Raw genomic sequence first — 19,366 nt, 5'->3', positions numbered from 1 at the left:
GAATAGAACAGAGAGAGGGTGAGCAAGAGCAGAAGAGCAGGCTTTGAGGACACGTGGGCTGATGCCGTCTGGACCGGTTGCAGAATCTGACTCGAGGTTTGAAAGCAAGCTCTCCACCTTGTCAGGAGAAAAGGATACAGAGTCCAGGGACAGTTGGGTGCGACTGGGTAAAGTGGGTAGAGATAGTGATGGGTTTGGGACACAAGATTTAGCTGCAAATACCGAGTTTAGACATTCAGCTTTATCACGTGTGGAATCAGCAGTGCGGCCATTTGAGGTAAGGGAGGGGATGGAGGCGGAACAAACACCAGAAACAGATTTGATTAAACGCCACCAGGATTTTGAGGAGGGAGAGAGCTTGAGAGTTCAGACTTGAGATGAGAAAGATGTTGTTTTCTGGCTCTCCTGAGGGTAGATACACACTTGTTCCGAAGCTTTGTGGAAAGAACTGAGATTGCTCCTCAGTTGGGTTTGCTTTCCATGAGGCAAAGGCAAGTTGTTTCAGGACAACTGCCTCACCACAAGCTTCAGTAAACCAGGGGCGGGAGGAAGGGTAAGACAACTGAACACTTCCAGAGGGGATAAATCTGTGCATGAGGGAGAGCAAGTTTCTTTGAAAGAATTCCCAGGATGAGTTGATGTTTGAGAAAGTAGTGATAGGAGACCAGTCTGTAAGTTTGATGGCTGCTCGAGACCCTGCCAGTCGGCTTGAGTGAAATGCCAGACTCGACGGCGGTGAGGTGGTTCTCTGATGACAGCCAGAGAGATGTCCACTTTAACAAGGACGTGGTCAGAAGAACCAATTGGAGCGAAGGAAGAGCAGCAGATATTGTCAGGGAAATTTGTCAAAATCAGATCCAGAAGAGATGGAGTACCATTGGTTGAGATCCGGGTCGGGAAGTTGACCGATTGAGTCAGTCCCAATGAGTCACAGAAAGCTTTTGCTGATGTCCCATGGCAGGTGAGAGAGGTACCCACACCTAGCCAACTGGCGTGATGACAATTGAAGTCGCCACATAAGAGGAAGAGAGAGTTTGGATGAGAAGATAGAAGATGGTCCATGTTTTCGGAGAGTGAGGTGTAGATGGAGTCATCACTGTCGGGTGGACGGTACAGTACACATATAAACATGAGGTGGGAGTGGAGGGGAAGCCGAAGCCAGAGGTATTCCTGGGGGTGTGGGGGAGTGAGAGCAGTGCAGGGAGAGTGAGGAATAGAGTCTTTGATGAAGAGAGCAACACCTCCACCAGGACGAGGCTCAGGTCTGTCATACCGTAAGAGGGAGTAACCAGGGAGAGATACTTGAGAGTCAGACACGTCATGGGAGAGGAAAGTTTCTGTTAGGCAGATAATGTCTGGTTTGTCAGTGGCAACCTGCATGGAAAGATCTGAAAGGTTTGAGCGAAGGCCCCAGATATTTGAGGTCCACACTTTTAATGAAGAGGTAGGGGAGGAGGCTTTGGGTGCAGGAGGTGGAGGGGGCGGGGGAGGGTAGGACGAGGGATGAGGGGGGGAGGTAAGGAGGGTTGCTGAAGGAGTGTGGGGTATTGCAGAATAGCGAGGGGAGGGGGCCGAATGAGGAGGAGAGAAGGCTCTGTGGTGCTGGGGGAGAGGGGGGACAAGAGACAAGGAAGATGGCAGTTGAGGATTTGAGGAGGTGGAGGAAGAGATGGAGGTGAGAGGGCAGTGGAGGGAGGCAGGTTGGTGGATGAGAGGGGGCAACTTAGAGAAGGAAGAGTGAGGGGATGAAAGGTGGGAGAAAGGTGAGGGGGGAATTTTTGAAAGAGGTGAGAGGGAGGCTTGGAGGGAGAAGAGTGGGATGGTTGCTTTGAGAGTGAGAGGGAGGGGTGAGGGGGGTGAGTTGGCACTGAAGTTGGAAAAAAAGAATGGTTGATGGAAAGCGAGCATCCATGGCAAACTGTGGTTTTTAAAAGTTTTAGGTCAGAGATGCGATTTAACACAATTCTTGATGGGTGCAATGAAGGCGAATTCAGAGCATGGAGAGAAGAAGCGTTGTAATAGTTGGATTTTTTAGGCAAGGTATGAAGGAGAGGTCGAAATGAGAGCAGTCTGTTAAAATAGCAGAAGAGAAGTGCATTGTGAAACAGTAAAGAGTACCACATGTGTGAGAGAGGAAGATGAAGCATTATAAGATCGTTTTTGTTGTTAATATTAATGTATGAGAGAGTTCAACAGATTAGGTCATGGAAGTGTAAAAAAAAAAAGAAATCGAGGAAGACGAGGAGGAAGTTAAGAGGAAGAAGAAGTAGCAGAATCGGGAGAAGGTGAGCGTGTTGTTGTTGTTGTTGGGTATATATATATATATATATATATTTTTTTTTTCATCTTTGTATCATAATATATACCTCCACCAATTTTGGTAAGAATACCATTACTAGTTATCCTGGAATGGTCGACGTGTCCAGATTCTTGAATAAGAATGCTCCAAGCAGTTTAACCAACCCTTGCAGAGGTTTAAATCACTTTTCCTTTACTTAAAACAATCCAAGTTTGTCGGTAAAAACCATGCCTTGTCCACAACAACCATACATCCTGCCAGACAGGGCAACGCCGGTCTTGCAGTGGAGATGATGTGGCACATTGGCGGAGCATAAACATGCAGGAAGCAAAAAATTAATATGCACGAGGCAAAACGTGTGGAACAAAATATACATTTTACATTCAAATTTTGTTCCATCACACTCCTCGCTTGGTGTTTATTTAAACCAAAACAGCAATTGATTGAGCAAAAACAATTACATGAACATGACAACCAGGGTAGCCACCTTGGCTCAAAAACAGTCAAATTGTTATTTAACATTTAAAATAATGTTGAACATTTGTCAACTGACTACAAAGTACATCAGATATCCATCCATCCATCCATCAGGATCATACTCTGTGCAGAGCGTTGGTGCTGCTTCGGCAGTCTCCTTAGTTATTGGGAACAATCCTGGATGGGTCGCCACTCCGACACAGGATATCAGCATGCTGGCACTCATTTTGCCGACCTCGGAAGGATGAAAGGCTGAGTTAACCCCACCTTGTATTAATTCAACACCTGAGCAGGATTTGAACTCTGGACCCAAGGATCCCAAGCCCACCACCTTAACCATTAAGCCAACACCAGGCATACATCAGATATACTCACTAAATTAATGGACCAGACTATGGCTAATGGATAGGGACAGAGTGGAAAATAACATGAGAATATGAAACACACAATTGAGGAATTCATTCTTCCCTCGCTGGTATTAGCAGCATGACCTCAGCTACGGGTCGCAGGTACATATGGGGTTTGCCATCCTTCATGGTGTGGATTCGCACTTTTCAAACCTGAACGTCTGTGCTGGGCAATGTCTCAATCACATGTCCATGGGGCCAGTCGTTCCTGTGCGCATCCGCCTTCAGCAGAACGATATCACTGACACAAAGGTTGTGTTTCCTGACTTTCCACCATGTATGGGGCTGCAGGGTTTGGAGATATTCTTTGTACCATCCTGATCAGAAGGTACTCGCCAAATGCTGTACACGTCACCATTGACAGCCAAAGATGTCGAGGACAACCAAAATGGCCTGGTGGTGCAGGAAGAGGTGTTGGCTTCATGGTAAGTAGTGCCGCTGGTGTCAAGATTTCTGGCACATCTGGATCTGTAGACACCAGCATAAGGTGACAAGCATTAACAGTAACGCATACCTCCACCAGGAATGTAGTAAAGAGTTCGTAGGTTTGAGAAACTTCTGTTTCCAAGAGAATCTTGTCTTTTGATTCTACGACAGACACCAATGATTCGTTCTGACACTCTACCCATATGCGATGCATGGGGGGGGGGGGGGCGGGGGGGGTTTGAACGTCCACTTTGAGAAACGTGTGAAACGTTGTGTTCCCAATGAATGTTCATGCTTGGTAGCCAATAGTGCTCTGGAACAAAACTCCAGATCGTTAATCAACTCGACAGCAGGCAAAGTGGGTTTAATGGGTAGTTCTGAATCCCAGAGAAATTTTGGCTCAGACGGCCGTAATGACTCCATCACGTCATAGGCTTTGACGGAGCAAGTGGCCAGGTCTGCCGGGTTAATGTCGGTTGCCACATAGTTTCATTGAGAAGGTGATGTACTCTTTTGGATCCTTCGCTCTTCGTCGGCCATGATGGCGATAGGTTCTTGTATGAAGTGTACCAATACCCCAGAGAGACTATTAACGAGGTCTGGAGTAGAAAAGAGTACCTTATTTGTGAGACATCATAACAGGTCGCACTGCCATCGAACGCCACATAAATATTGTCAGGTTTGCGTGGATGGAATACAGCAAAATGAGGAATTTACCATCTTGGTCGTTTTGCCTGTTTCTGGTTCGAGAGGCTCCGCATGTCCTTTGGAAAAGAGTTTCGCCAGAAAGTCTACGTACTGCTGTTTCAAGGCTGGTTTCTTTTCCAGAAGCTTGCTAAGGGACTCCAAGTGGTTGATTGCAAGCGGTCAATTGTCTGGAAGTTTTATGTCGTCTCTGAAGGGTAACTGAGCCACCCAATTGCCATTGTCATGCCTGAGGAATCCATCCTCCATGATCGTGAGAAAACAGTTGTCTTCTATGGAGTGACCCGGCTTGTCACCATTCCTTGTTCACCGAAAGACGACATTCCCGCTTTATATGGAACAAACTTCCACATTCTGCTCAATGTCATTCTTGCCTCGAAGTCTTCAAGGCATCTATTCACCACCATCTCAGATCATTACCAATCCAAATAATAATATTATAATACCATTCCTTTCATGCTGTAAGGCACATAGGGCTGCTGAGGCAGTTTCATTGGCAAGGAGTACAGCCCTGGGCAGGTCACCACTCCAATGCAGGTTACCCCGAATGGTTATTACCCCAGTACACTGGTACTCATTTCACCAACCTCAGAAGGATGGCAGGCTGAGTCAACCCCACCAATCCAAAGCCATTATGTTTTCTACTCTTGTTAATTCACCCCAAGCCCTCCTTTCCATTTTCCTTTATGATGAATTTCCTTCTGTATCCATCCTATCCACCCCATGCATCCTTTCCTCTCCACACCCATTGTTTGTCCAAGCCTCCCTCTATTTTGTCTTTCAACTCAGCTGTTAGTATCTCAACCCCCACCCCCTCTGTACTGTTTTGTCCTGATCCATTTTGTGTTTCAGCTGTTCCACGAGCCTTGACTGTATGTTAAAAAAAACTATGCTACAACCAATGAAATGTTCAGAGGTTTGCCCCTGTTATGTACACGTACTCATAAGTCATCATCTATACCAGGGGTCGGGAACGTGTGGCTCGCGAGCCAGGTATGGCTCTTTTGATGATTGCATCTGGCTCGCAGATAAAATTGGAGTTTGAAAAACTTTTTTTTTTTTCATCATTTTGAAAAACAGACAATTTAAAGATGCATGCACAGCAAGTGAGCCCACTCAAAACTTTGATCTCCACCAGTTAGCTGGCTTCACATCCAGTCTCCTACAGTCATTCAAAGCACACTTTGGAAAATTTCGTGAGCACACTCGTCTTTTTGAGTTCATCACCCATCCAAACGAGTGTTCACTGAACACAGCCGACCTGAGTTACATTCCTGGTGTCTCCGTCAGATATTTTGAAGCAGAAGTGGCTGACCTGAAGGCCTCAGACATGTGGGTGAATAAGTTCAAGTCACTGAATGAAGATTTGGAAAGAATCGCACGACAGAAAGTGGAGTTGGCGAGCAAGCACATGTGGACAGAAATGAAAAAACTTCAACCCGAAGACGAGCTGATTATCAAAACATGGAACGCGCTTCTTGTCACATACCTCACACTGCAGCGTGTGAGTATTGCTGTATTGACCTTGTTTGGATCTACATATGCATGTGAGCAGTCATTCTCACATCTTAAAAACATCAAGTCCAACCTACGATCACGTCTAACGGATGAAAGCCTCAACGCTTGCATGAAGCTTAACCTCACCAAGTACCAACCAGACTACAAAGCCATCAGCAAATCCATGCAGCACCAGAAGTCCCATTAATGGTGAGTATTATAACAACATTATTTAAAAGAATAAATTCAGAGGCTTATTATACTCAAATTTCGTTGAATTCAGTCTTAAAATATATTATATGGCTCTCACTGAAATAGATTTCCAAATATTTTGTTTAATGGCTCTCTGAGTCAAAAACGTTCCCGACCCCTGATCTATACTGTACTATGAAAAGCCGTGCGTGTGTGTGTGTGTGTGTGTGTGTGTGTGTGTGTGTGTGTGTGTGTGTGTGTGTGTGTGTGTGTGTGTGTGTGTGTGTGTGTGTGTGTGTGTGTGTGTGTGTGTGTGTGTGTGTGTGTGTGTGTGTGTGTGTGTGTGTGAGAGAGAGAGAAAATTTACACTCCGCACTTATGTCTCTTGTACTGTTTGACCGTTAGTTGCACCGTGACTACATCTATTAACTATGACGTACTATTGGAATGTACTGTTGAAACCTTTCGACTGCTTCAACCCCTATAGACCCTTCTTCATTTGTATGCAGTACAAGAATGCGGGGTCGCATCGTTGACTGAGGGTGTGGCTGTGCCCTCTGCTGGTTGGGGCAGGAATTTGGAATTTGGCCATGGTGCCGACGATAACCCCCCGACTCTTCACGGAGGACACCATGGGATCTTTAACATCCACAATGAATGCCGGTAGATAAGATCCCCGTTTAACATCCATCCGAGAGACGGCACACACATCGATGGATCGCCCTACGTGTGAAACACCAAGATGGCAGTTTATAGCTGGGTCAGGATTCAAACCAAGGCTAGACAACTTTGAGGCAAGTGTGTGTACCTCCTAAGCCATCCTGTCAGCCCCCTTTGGATGCTTTTTATGAATTTACATCCTTTAGAGCCCTTTGACCCCTCTTGACCTTCAGACGCCATCGACCCTTTAAACGCTTTATATCCCTTTAGTCTGGATGCAGAACTGGAATTTTACCCGAGGTGTGTTTTGGAGTACATACACAATTTTATTGCAGATTCTGGTAACATAGACTATACTAAACTCAAATCCCAGTGATGCCACTTTGTCACGCTTGAGCAATTTTTTTTTGAGCAAAATTCAAAATGGCCACCATCAAAACTGTTTTTTGGCTGTAACTCGGCCAAAAATCGAGATATGAACCCGATTTCAGTGGCAAACCCTATGTTTTGGGGGTCAAGGAATACACTGGTATGTTTAAATAAACCATACAACTCATAATAATAGTCTATATTGCAATTTTTCTATTTAGATATATTTTGACTGAAAAAATATCGACCGAACTATTTTCAGCCGTAACTATGCTCAAAATCTATTTGAACCTGATTTAAGTGGTAAACAGTATATTGTATTGTATTTATTTCCAACAGTACAGTTGAGTAATAGTGATTAGGTAACTACAAACTATAATTCATTATATTAACACATAACCAAATAAACGTAATAAGCAAGGTTTACACAAATTTTACACAAATTCAAATCCAAAAAGGGGTCTGTACATGCTATCAACTATGAATACACTGATTGGTTGCTGATGAACTTCTTTCATTCTGCTTTCACTAAATCTTTCTTTCACTCAATCTCACAGACAAGACAGCTGCATAAATCAAATAACTAGTGTTCACTCAAGTTCCACAGCTTCGCTTGCTGATACAGACTTTGTTTGGTCGTTCTGACATTCCTCCATACCATGGCAGCCACAGAACAATGAACAGGAGAGCCTGGCGGCAGAGCAACTACATCTATTCGTTGCACAGGGTCGTACTGAGCTGCACCCACACCTGATCATCTTGAGAACATTATCAGGAGCTCTGATGACATCCGGAGGCAGAGACACAGGGAGCAACATGCTCGACACTTCTTCATGTGACCATCCATGACTCATTGGATCGATCATTGGTGGGTCTGGATCTAATGCAGCCTGCCATATTGCTGCCTGCAAGTGCGCTCTGAGAACGTGTTGGATGAAAGCCACAGTGGTTGGTGGTAGAGTTTTTAACTCTGGTGCTGATGTCAGCTTCTTGTTAGCCATCATTGAAGACCAGACATCAAATCGAATAGCTGACATGTCTTCTGTTTCCTGGGATCCAGAGCAAGCAGCAAAGAAGGCAGTTGCTTCAGATATGACATCTGGTAATTCTGCATCAAGATCACCAAGATAATTTAATTGACGACCAGCTTTGACGTGTTTCACAATTGTGCCTTTTCCGATACCCCACAGGTAGGCAACTGTTTCACATCCAGCCACCACATGTGCTGCCAGAACTTGGGTGACAATATGTGCATGCTTCTGCACTGTCGCCTTGATGTCAACAGACGATCTGTCACGACTTGTACCAGCCATCACAAGATTGCATGCCAGTTCCTTCAGTTGGTAAAAAGGCAACAGCGATATGAATACATCTGTGTCGTCTGAAATTACCCGGATACTTGGAACTCCTGATGAGGCTAGGACCATTTGTTGTACCATAATAACATCGGCTTCTTCATGAGTGGTTCTTAGGTCAGGCCTCTCTACTACTTGGTATTCTGCAATTTCCATAGGTATTGGGTTAGGTCCAGTTAATATGAGCTTTGTGTTGGTAGAAAATGCTTCAGGATGGTCTTTGATGAAGCTGCAAATGATATTTATAAACTGGACTTTGTTCTCTGTCACTGTCAAAACGATATTTTGTGCAGGGAGTGGCGTCGTCAGATTCAGCTGGTGTCATCGACTGGCATCTTTGCCTGCACGAGCGGTTCGCGTGACTTTCTTGATGCTGTTGTCATAATACCGGTCAAAGACCAAATACGTATCACATATCTTCAGCTTATCTCTCAAATAAGAAAGAAGATTCTGCACATAGTCCTCTACTGTTCCTTTCGATGGCCATTGAATCACCCACAGCATAGCACAACCATCTACAATGATTGCTCCATCAGCTGGAAACATTCTGTCAGACACCTCTACCTGCAATTTCTGCTTCAAGACTGCTTTCGATTTTGTGATTCGCATGTCACCGTTATCTTCAAACATAGAAGGCGGTACTGGGGTGAGCTCAAACTTCAGGATATCTTTCAGGTTGATGTCCCTCACTGCCTGAAGGCCCAACACTCTTGAATATATGAGCGCCGTGTCATATACAGGTGTTTGTCCGACCTTTATCTGCTTTCGGGACACTGCCATCGTGACTACTTGTTTGCTGAGCGGCTTGTTGAAGCTGTCTGGCCATTGCTCCTCATACTCCTTCATCTGCTTGACTCCTATGCCGACAGAAATGTGAGCGTTGACAATGTTTGGACTTATTCTTCCAGTTACAATGTTCACAAGCCCATCCGGGTGATTCTCTGGTTGTAGAGGGTCAATACATGTGGCCAATCTTTCTCGTAGGTTCCGTTTGTCTCCTGCATCTGATTGTTTCCGGGCGGGCATTTCTTCTTTGTGGACTGTTACTGAAACTTGGGAACCATTCGTCTTAAGCTCAGAAATGTCTTTCACAAGTTGGCTGCATATATGCAGACACAGCACCCATCTTTTCAGGGATGATGGTTTCAGTGTGATACCTACGATCCCACCTGGGCTGTGTCCATACCTCATGAAAGTCGATTCGATGAACATATCTGACCACAAAACATTCCATATCCCTGGTTTGTGTCTCATCACGTGGTTTCCCCGAAGAAACTCCTCAAGTAACGGTCCTGACAATTTTTCCATCAAGCGCAGATAATACAAACAGTGTCTGTAATAAGGAGTTAAACAAAAATATAGTTATTACACGCATTATACATTTATAATGTATTCATCGGTGTCTGTCATCTATTTTATGTCAGTAAGTATTTTGACATACATGTCAAATAAACAATTTCGAAGAAAATATTCTACCTGGCATAGTTGAAGTGGCCAGCAGCGAAGAAGTATGGCATCATCTGCTGGATGGTCCAGAGGTGCAGTGGCCAGTCAGCTTCCCTCTCGGCTCGGACTAACATCATCATCAGCAGCACGGGTTTGACGAGGTTACTCACCCACAATTTAGTTTTACGACTATGGTCTGCTCTGTCATCAAGTCGGGCGATCAACTCGGAGTAGCTCCCATGACCTTCCATGCCAACGATAACGCTACGCAGAAGTTCCTCGGTCCTTGGCTGAGGAATAAGGCCCAGCTTACCAATATTGCATGCATTGTCGTTGTGGGTGAAGGGCTTGAGGATCACGAATAAATTGTGAGGGACCAAGACCAGTCAGTTTTGGAGAGGCTGAGCTGCCAAAGAGCAGCGATAATGCATTCTGTTGCACCTTGGAAGGGCTCCCAATGTGGAGGGGGGTGCACTTGCACCATTCACATGGTCAATCTGGCCCAGCCCGAGTGTGGCAGTCTTGATGACTTACCAATGGGATTTGTTTCACTCATCGAGGAGAACCAAACATTTTCAGCGTCCTCAGTTTAGTTGATGGGGCACTACGATCCATGTGTATGCGAGTCATGATTGGCATTTTTAAAGTGGCCCAAAGGATGAGTGAAACCACAACAGAGCAATATGATTGTACATTATACCGTTTTTATGAAACCATTTTTTGTTATCTCCAGGTTTCCAAAGAACAAGGACGTTTGTACAAAGTGGTCTGCTGCACTGCGAAGAGAATCCTTCATCCCAACACCGAATGATGTAGATCAATCCACACCAGCCTACGGCCTATAGCAGCGAAGAACAGAGGTCGGCTGGTCACACCATCACCCAGTGTGATTTGAGTGTGTGAAGCCAGTGAACGATGCGTTAAATGATTACTGGTGGTGATGGATGGTAGAATGCCATGTAATACAAGCATCAAGTCAGCCATTTCACATTCTATCTTGACCGAGGCTGGAATGTCTGAATTTGATTCGTTGAGTGACCACATTTGATTCATAACTCACAATAATCACATCTTCGCACTGATTCAGAGCATCTGTGAACGCTATTGTAAAGTCCGAATCCAACACCTGGTGAGAACAATGAATGAACAGCAAGGTGAGGAGCACATCAGGAAGAAGTACAGCAAGCTTATCTTATTCTCTCATCAGTAATGAATAATAGATATCATCACTAGTTTATGGTGGATCACAATCAAGTGGCTATAATGGCTGGACTACACTCATGTCGGATCACAATTGAGTGGTTATCATGACTGGACTGCACTCGTGTATTCATGATGGATTACAGTGGAGTGGCTGTAATGGATGGACCGTACTCTTCTTGCGTACGGCAGATTGGCTGCTGGGTAGCTATCATTTTGTTGGGGCATGGCTGTGCCGCTGATGCTGTGCTCCTGTACCAGTACACTGGTACTCCATTTCGCCGACCTCAAAAGGATGACAGGCTAAGTCAACACCACCTCGTGTTAATTCAGCGGAAACTGGGATCGAACTCAGGACCCGAAGATCCCAAGCCAGCCACCCTAACTGCGAAGCCAACACCAGGCGTAGTACTCATGTACTCATGATGGATCACAATCAAGTGGCATCTTGACACTACTTGTGTACTCATGATGGATCACAATCGAGTGGCTACAATGGCTGGACTACACTCATGTACTCATGATGGATCGCAATTGAGTGGCTGTAATGACTGGACTACACTCGTGTACTCATGATGGATCATAATCGAGTGGCTGTAATGACTGGACTACTCTCGTGTACTCATGATGGATCACAATCGAGTGGCTGTAATGGCTGGACTACACTCGTGTACTCATGATGGATCACAATCGAGTGGCTGTAATGACTGGACTACACTCGTGTACTCATGATGGATCACAATTGAGTGGCTGTAATGACTGGACTACACTCGTGTACTCATGATGGATCACAATCGAGGGGCTACAATGGCTGGAATACACTCATGTACTCATGATGGATCATAATCGAGTGGCTGTAATGACTGGACTACTCTCGTGTACTCATGATGAATCACAATCGAGTGGCTGTAATGACTGGACTACTCTCGTGTACTCATGATGGATCACAATCGAGTGGCTGTAATGACTGGACTACACTCGTGTACTCATGATGGATCACAATCAAGTGGCTGTAATGACTGGACTACTCTCGTGTACTCATGATAGATCACAATCGAGTGGCTGTAATGACTGGACTACACTCGTGTACTCATGATGGATCACAATCGAGTGGCTGTAATGACTGGACTACACTTGTATACTCATGATGGATCACAATCGAGTGGCTGTAATGACTGGACTACACTCGTGTACTCATGATGGATCACAATCAAGTGGCTGTAATGACTGGACTACTCTCGTGTACTCATGATAGATCACAATCGAGTGGCTGTAATGACTGGACTACACTCGTGTACTCATGATGGATCACAATCGAGTGGCTGTAATGACTGGACTACACTTGTATACTCATGATGGATCACAATCGAGTGGCTGTAATGACTGGACTACACTCGTGTACTCATCATGGATCACAATCAAGTGGCTGTAATGACTGGACTACTCTCGTGTACTCATGATAGATCACAATCGAGTGGCTGTAATGACTGGACTACACTCGTGTACTCATGATGGATCACAATCGAGTGGCTGTAATGACTGGACTACACTTGTATACTCATGATGGATCACAATCGAGTGGCTGTAATGACTGGACTACACTCGTGTACTCATGATGGATCACAATTGAGTGGCTGTAATGACAGGACTACACTCGTGTACTCATGATGGATCACAATCGAGTGGCTACAATCGCTGGACTACACCCGTGCAAATATTCACTTGTAATCATGTTGTTTTTCTGTGTTCTGTTGGACATGAACGTCCCTTTAACTCTACCTTTGCCTTTGCCTTTGCCTGGTCCCCCGTGCAAGATGCGAAGGCATGAATAGAAGGTCGGTCTCATGATTCAAACGACTGTGCAACCTCATCATGTTCAAGGTAGCTCCACTAAAACCTGAAAAAAGTAAAATGGAATGAGACTGTTAATGGTCCATCTCATTTCAGCATTCTACGCTTGTTGAGGAAACTAAATTTCCATTACCAGCCAGAAAGGAAAAGGCAAATCGAAGAAGACGAAGAGGATTTTCATTTCTTCACAACAGGTGAAGTATAATGACATTTTAAAGGAAAGAGTAGATAAAAACGAAAGGCATTTCAGACGACATCGGACCTTGAGTCGAGACCGACGACCTATCTTCTGACCAGAGATATAGAAAGAACATGGCAGGGCAAAGTCATCAAAAAAAAACTCCACCTTGATGAGGATCGATCTGTGCCTGATCATCAGCAGGACTCACCGGCCACCTGGGATGAGTTACCGAAAATTCCACAAATAGTCACATCATCTTGATGCTGGACGAATCCCCACTCAGTCTCTCACAATTAGGGAGCAAATAACTCAAGAGGGTCGACAATCTTCCATGAAAACGATCTTTGACAACGATCACTTCCTTCGCTTCCTGTGGCTTGTTTACAAAATCTGGCTTGTCAATGATCTCTCCGATTGTCAATGATCTCTCCGACTCTCTGGAAAATCCTCTTTGTCTCTTTGTTGATGACTCCACCCTCTGCCGTACCATCTGTCATCCCTCAGATTGGCAAGCAGCAGCCTCTTCGCTCTCTGCAAATCTGGATAAAATCACAAACTGGTCCAACATGTGGAACATGCCTTTCAACCCTGACAAATCTTACACTCTCACTTTGTCTCTTTAAAAGGACCGTCTGGACCCCCTACCACTCTCGTGTACTTTCTCAACAATTCTCTTGAAGAAGTCCTTTCATTCAAACTTTTGGGTCGCAATATCTGCCATGATCATTCCTGGGAAAGCCACATCTCCAAGCTGGCCTCCGAAGCCAGTCGCCGATTGGGCATCCTCCGTCATGCAAAGTCCTTCCTTGGCACACCTGAGTTCCGAACAACGTACAAAGCTTTCATCCACAGCCTGATGGAGTACTGCTCTCCCCTCTGGACTGGTGCTCCTGCCCCTCACCTTCCTCAGCTTCACACTGTGGAAACCAAGGCATTTAGGATCATTGGTATCTCACGCGATGAGGCTCAATCTTTGGGTCTCTCACTCTCTCACCGCAGGCAGGTCGGTGGTCTTTCTGTCTTCCACTGTCTCCCCCCCCCCCCCATATTTCCGCAGGGCGTTCAAGGTCTGCCAGCAACCCCCTTCTGGTAAAACTACCAACATCAAGAATCACTGCTGACCTTTATTCCTCTGTTTTCCCACCTTTGGAACAAACTCCCACACACTCTTCAATCTCACTCTTTCCTCCAGGTCTTCAAAACAGCTGTTCCACCACCATCTCTTATCTTACCCTGTCCAAAACCATGATCTTTTATTCTCCCATTAATCCACCCCAAACCCACCTTCTTCAAATTCCCTGCTTTCCTTCCTGAAAGTCCCTGTGCTGTCCATCTTGTTTACCAAGTGTACCCCACCCCATCCCGCTCCCTTTCACAGATCTCACGTGTCCATTCCCCACCGTTTTGTGCTTCCCTCTCCTGTCCCTCTTGTTATATGTTCTGTGTGTTAGCTTTTACACGAGCCTTGACATTGTATATTAAATAAATAAATAAACGATGGGCATTCCAACATGGCCGCCGGAGCACTTCCGGTGGCTTCACTTCCCGAGCGTCATTGCTCCTGCAAGTTTATTGCAGCTCAACGTGCTCACATTGAATACCGCCATGTTAAGCTGTGCCAAGCACTCCGTTCCGCTTGAATTCTTGCTTGAGCACTTTGAATCAAGCAAGCCGCTTGCTAACGGAACACACTCTTGGCATTACAATGGCAGGGATGGTGACGCTTTCATTCTTAAAGTATAGTCTTCTTATTCTTTTCCCTCCAAAGGATATCATCATCATCTTCCGAGTGAACGTAACAGCGAACACAATGATTTAACAGGACGTTTGCGAAGGGATTGAGGGGAAGCGAGGTCGGTGGGGGGAGGAGCGAGGCGATGGAGCAGGGAAAGAGTAACAGAGGAAGAGGAAGAAGAGGAGTGATTTGTTTGAAGCCTGATATGCTCCCCTTGAGCTGCTGGAACTGCGTGTTCGTAAGGAAGGAGACGAACGACGAAGACGTGAAGGAAAGAGTAAAGAAAGAATGAGTGAGACGAGGATGTCGTGAAAGGAAAGTCGAGAGGATCGAAAAGAGAAGAAAAGAAAAAAAGGAGCGAAAAACAGCAGGAAGTGATACAGGGCCGTGGAGTGAGGTGTATTACACGACCGCAGGTACTGGGGAGCTTCAGGGCGGCACCTCAATGTACAGTCGTGTGTCTCGACGTCCTTGAGAGGACCTGCTGACGTAACTCGGCGACAACTGGCGTCCCGTTCCCTGCACGTGCACTTTAAGCCGCGTGACGTCTGTCGACGCGTCCTACCACGTCCGGAGGAGAGGATTTTACTTTCCCAGTTTATTTCATGAACTCATGTTTTAGATCTCTCACACTCACACACTCTCTCACTCTCTCTATCTCTCTCTATCTCTCTATCTCTCTCTATCTCTCTATCTCTCTCTATCTCTCTCTATCTCTCTCTATCTCTCTCTATCTCTCTCTCTATCTCTCTCTATCTCTCTCTATCTCTCTCTATCTCTCTCTATCTCTCTCTATCTCTCTCTATCTCTCTCTATCTCTCTCTCTCTCTCTCTCTCTCTGTCTCTCTGTGTCTCTCTGTGTCTCTCTGTGTCTCTCTGTGTCTCTCTGTCTCTCTCTGACTCTCTGACTCTCTGACTCTCTGACTCTCTGACTCTCTGACTCTCTGACTCTCTGACTCTCTGACTCTCTCTCTGACTCTCTCTCTCTCTCTGACTCTCTCTCTCTCTGACTCTCTCTCTCTCTCTGACTCTCTCTCTCTCTCTGACTCTCTCTCTCTCTGACTCTCTCTCTCTGACTCTCTCTCTCTGACTCTCTCCCTATGACTCTCTCTCTCTGACTCTCTCTCTCTCTCTGACGCTCTCTCTCTCTCTGACTCTCTCTCTCTCTGACTCTCTCTCTCTGACTCTCTCTCTCTCTCTGACTCTCTCTCTCTGACTCTCTCTCTCTGACTCTCTCTCTCTGACTCTCTCTCTGACTCTCTGACTCTCTGACTCTCTCTCTCTCTCTCTCACTCACACACACACACACACTCTCTCACACACACACACTCTCTCACACACACACACTCTCTCACACACACACACTCTCTCACACACACACACTCTCTCACAAACACACTCTCTCTCTCACACACACACTCTCTCTCTCACACACACACTCTCTCTCTCACACACACACTCTCTCTCTCACACACACACTCTCTCTCACACACACACTCTCTCTCTCTCTCTCACACACACACTCTCTCTCACACACTCTCTCTCACACACACACTCTCTCACACACACTCTCCCACACACACTCTCCCACACACACTCTCCCACTCTCCCACTCTCTCACTCTCTTGCTCTGTCTCTCCTCACCCTCACTGTCTCTCTCGCTCTCTCCTCACTCTCACACTCTCACTCAACTGTATTTACAAAAATAACCGATTTTACATATCAAGGCTTGCAATAAATGTCAAATGTTCTGTGGCTTTGTCTTCTTGTGCCTTCATTTTGTTCCAGCAAGATATACAGCACACTGTAATTGATTTAATGATTATAATCAATGTTTTTTTGGCTTTTTGTTTGTTTAATCGTGGACTTCCCTTTTGGGTTTGATGTATTGAATTTATTTTCACTTTTGTGCTGCCATTCACCATTAAGCATTCATGGGAAGTTAAAAAACTGTTTAAACATCCGTGGATAATTCAAATTTCTGTGAAAATCAATTTAATGTCAGTTACCTTTTTAAGGCTTAAAGGAAATGAAATTTCAAAAAAATTAGGAAATTGAAAAAGTTTCATTTTTGTTATGTACGTCATCACGAGCAAAAGTACCCGTCCATAGTGATGGTGAAAGTTTTTAAGTGAATCTATCAAATATAAATTATTTCATGGATTTCAAAAGGGAAATTATTGTTTCACACTCTTGGTTTCACTGAGGGCCGAAACTCTGAGCTGCGTACACCGCCCACTGTGACATGGTGGTGCAACGTTGGGTGGCAGAGGTTCAATATATTGAAGAACAGGGCAAGATAGTTATATTTCAAATTACATGTTACCCCATGGAGATCTGGATTAATTCTGATTTAATCCAGATGTTCATTTTGATTTTAAAAGATTACTAGAAGGGACAAGAAAAAAGTGAATGTTGGGTTTTGTTTGCGTGTACAGCTTTTCAAATGCAGCGCAGGAAGTGGCCACCGGAAACGGGAGACAGACGAACACTCTAGTTCTATATATATATATATATATATATATATATATATATATATATATATATATATATATATATATATATATATATATATATATATATATATATATATACACAGGGTGTCCCAAAAAAATACAACTTTTCATCTGCAAAGAGGATGGTCATAACATATATATTTTTTGAAAGATATATGGCTGGATAGAAAGCTGAAAGGTTGAAGTTTATTGTACCAATGTCAAAATTGCCACCAAAATTTAAATTTTGGTATAGAATCGTCGTTTTCTTTTAGAACACATGTTCGACGTAGGCTCCACGTTGTCCGATCACTGCCTACAAACGTGTTGTCATGTTCTCCATCACTTTGGGAAACGTTTCCTGAGGAATGTTCTGGATTTCTCGTTGGATGTTTTCCTTCAGCTGATCAAGAGTCTGAGGCCTAGGGTTTCCATAGATCCTGTCCTTGAGATACCCCCACAAGAAGAAGTCTGGAGGAGTAAGGTCAGCGGAATACGGTGGCCACTCAACGTCTTTGTAGAGGGAGATAAAGTGGCCCTCAAAATGTTGATTGAGAAAACGTCTTGTTTCCCTGGCTGTATGGGGAGGTGCCCCATCCTGCTGGAACCACTGGGTTCTCATCTGGATCAGGTTGTTTCTCCTACGGGCCTGAGTACGTAGCTCAGGCAGATATAATTCCTGAATCATTTCGCGATAGTTCCTCTGGTTTACCGAGCAAGTGTGTCCCTGGTCATCTTCAAAGAAGTATGGACCAATTATCCCATACCAAACAACCGCCACCCACATGGTGACTTTGAGAACAGATCGAGGCACCAGTTCAGTTGATGCATTACCAGGATTTTCAGTTCCCCAGTTCCGAAAGTTTTGCTTGTTTACCTCCCCGTACAAGTGATCATGGCATTCGTCCGTCATGTGAAGTTTTTTGAGGAAGTCTGCATCTTCCTCCAACTTTCCTGAGAACCAATTTGCAAAGTCTAGTCTTTGCATTTCTGTTGATCAGTAAGCACCGTTTCCGTTTGAATTTTGTATGGAAAGGCATGAATGTCTTGGCGAAGGATCCTCTGAATGGTGCTCTTATGAATGTTTGTCTCGGCAGAAATTCGTCGAATCGATTTTTTTGGACTCTGAACGACTGCCTGTCTCACCATTTCCACATTTTCTTCACTCCGACCTGTCCTCTTCCAACCACTGTGACCCTTGTGAAGGTCACAGATGGTTCCCACATTGGTAAACTTTGCGATGGTGCACTTTATTGTCTGAAAGTTTGGTGCATGGCGCAAGTGGATACCGAAATGTCTCGAGTAAAGACGTTGCACCTGTATGACACTTTTCGTCTGGTGCCAAAGTTGAACAATTTTCGTCCGTTGTTGTACGGTCAGTCTTGGTATTTTTCTGGCGCTTGCTTGGTATAAAAATAAACTTCAGGGTCTCTGCAACAAGAAATGAAACATTAGTGACAAAATTACTGCATTTTTAGGATCAATCGAAGCATTTTAAAAGTTGTATCTTTTTTGGGACACCCTATATATGGTTTTGGAAAATTTACCCCAAGGGGAGAGCATACATGGACACGTAGGTGACCTGAGGATCAGTTATTTCACTAGTCTTTGAATAGATAGTCCTTGGTCTCTTGTCAAAGGCCTATTTGGGGGGCATGCGTTGGCTAGGTTGTGTTTGTCCCATGTAATGTGTCCCCCCCCCACTCCTCTTCTGTTACTCTCAATCTTTTGTCCTTCACATCATCGATCAGTTCAATCCCTCTGTTACTTTCAATCATTCCTCCATTACCCTTTCGGCCCCTTTCAACGGTCCACCAATAATCTCCCATCCATCAAACATCCTTTCAAAAATCCCTCCTTCACCCCATCCGTCTTACCTTCAATCCCACGGCACTTTGGTCATCTCTCGGTTGTGCGGGATTCCTTTCCAACTTCCCTCAATTTTGTGTCTCAATGGACACTGGATACCATTGACCAGAGTCGCTGGGCCAGGCTTGATAGAGCTGAGCTGTTCGGGGAGTTGAGGCGTAAAACTGTACATGTGCTGAAGGAGGCTGATGTGCATGGAACC

At 44.9% G+C, this 19,366-nt stretch overlaps 1 protein-coding gene across 6 annotated transcripts in view; it reads left to right on the top strand.

Annotated features, from left to right (window-relative positions):
- The window catches only part of TBC1D5 (TBC1 domain family member 5), a 123,277-nt gene that overhangs the window by 5,519 nt on the left and 98,392 nt on the right, over nucleotides 1-19,366 (top strand). For 4 of the 6 annotated variants that reach the window (XM_085891171.1, XM_085891177.1, XM_085891170.1 and 1 more), the window contains exon 1: nucleotides 14,936-15,216. The exons of 1 other annotated variant lie outside the window; for it this stretch is intronic. The gene's annotated coding sequence lies outside the window, so the exon portion shown is untranslated. Of the gene's footprint in view, nucleotides 1-6,777; nucleotides 6,798-14,935; nucleotides 15,217-19,366 lie in introns of those variants that run through there. One more of the 6 variants, XM_085891174.1, reaches the window with a different exon arrangement.

Source organism: Eptatretus burgeri, chromosome 8 (assembly GCF_056783735.1).
Source record: "Eptatretus burgeri isolate ZD-2024b chromosome 8, Ebu_testis_v1, whole genome shotgun sequence".
Lineage (NCBI taxonomy): Eukaryota > Metazoa > Chordata > Myxini > Myxiniformes > Myxinidae > Eptatretus > Eptatretus burgeri.
The sequence above is the reverse complement of the archived record's forward strand: the minus strand, read 5'-3'. Positions and strand labels throughout refer to the sequence as shown.